Here is a 974-nt window from a genome sequence, read left to right as displayed (position 1 = left end):
CAAAAAAATTAAAAAGGGAATGCAACACGAGGACTTCCTAGGAGGTCACCCATCCTAGTACTACTCTCGCCCAAGCACGCTTAACTTCGGAGTTCTGATGGGATCCGGTGCTTTAGTGCTGGTATGATCGCATCCGACATGTTACCCCCGTCTTCGTCCCTTATGCTTGCCCCTCCCAGCTCCACTACACACACGATTGCACATTCCTTTGGCCGCTCCCGCTCAACTACGGAGACGAGTTTTACCACGGTTCAACTGCACCAGTGCCTATTTACCATGGTTTCGACCCCTTTCAGAACACGCTTGCCGCCGCTAGACGCGTGAATGATGAGCAGCGAGCTAAAACTTACCGTAAACGTGCAAAATAATAAAACGTGCTAAACATACGTCGCGCTCGTGCGTTTTGTTTTGCACGCGGTGCAAAAAAATTAAAAAGGGAATGCAACACGAGGACCTCCCAGGAGGTCACCCATCCTAGTACTACTCTCGCCCAAGCACGCTTAACTTCGGAGTTCTGATGGGATCCGGTGCTTTAGTGCTGGTATGATCGCATCGGACATGTTACCCCCGTCTTCGTCCCTTATGCTTGCCCCTCCCAGCTCCACTACACACACGATTGCACAAATCTTTGGCCGCTCCCGCTCAACTACGGAGACGAGTTTTACCACGGTTCAACTGCACCAGTGCCTATTTACCATGGTTTCGACCCCTTTCAGAACACGCTTGCCGCCGCTAGACGCGTGAATGATGAGCAGCGAGCTAAAACTTACCGTAAACGTGCAAAATAATAAAACGTGCTAAACATACGTCGCGCTCGTGCGTTTTGTTTTGCACGCGGTGCAAAAAAATTAAAAAGGGAATGCAACACGAGGACTTCCCAGGAGGTCACCCATCCTAGTACTACTCTCGCCCAAGCACGCTTAACTTCGGAGTTCTGATGGGATCCGGTGCTTTAGTGCTGGTATGATCGCATC

At 50.5% G+C, this 974-nt stretch overlaps 3 non-coding genes across 3 annotated transcripts; all 3 read right to left on the bottom strand.

Moving 5' to 3' along the window:
* Positions 1 to 16: 16 nt before the first annotated feature.
* On the bottom strand, positions 17 to 135 carry LOC123179101 (5S ribosomal RNA). Its single transcript, XR_006490106.1, has one exon. It is a non-coding gene; the product is annotated as a 5S ribosomal RNA (ribosomal RNA).
* A 301-nt stretch (positions 136 to 436) lies between these two features.
* On the bottom strand, positions 437 to 555 carry LOC123179102 (5S ribosomal RNA). The gene has a single exon (XR_006490107.1). It is a non-coding gene; the product is annotated as a 5S ribosomal RNA (ribosomal RNA).
* A 301-nt stretch (positions 556 to 856) lies between these two features.
* Positions 857 to 974, bottom strand: LOC123179103 (5S ribosomal RNA). Its single transcript, XR_006490108.1, has one exon. It is a non-coding gene; the product is annotated as a 5S ribosomal RNA (ribosomal RNA).

The sequence above is a fragment of the Triticum aestivum genome, unplaced genomic scaffold (genome assembly GCF_018294505.1).
Source record: "Triticum aestivum cultivar Chinese Spring unplaced genomic scaffold, IWGSC CS RefSeq v2.1 scaffold127966, whole genome shotgun sequence".
NCBI lineage: Eukaryota > Viridiplantae > Streptophyta > Magnoliopsida > Poales > Poaceae > Triticum > Triticum aestivum.
Note: the sequence above shows the minus strand (reverse complement) of the source record. Positions and strands in the feature narration are given on the sequence as shown.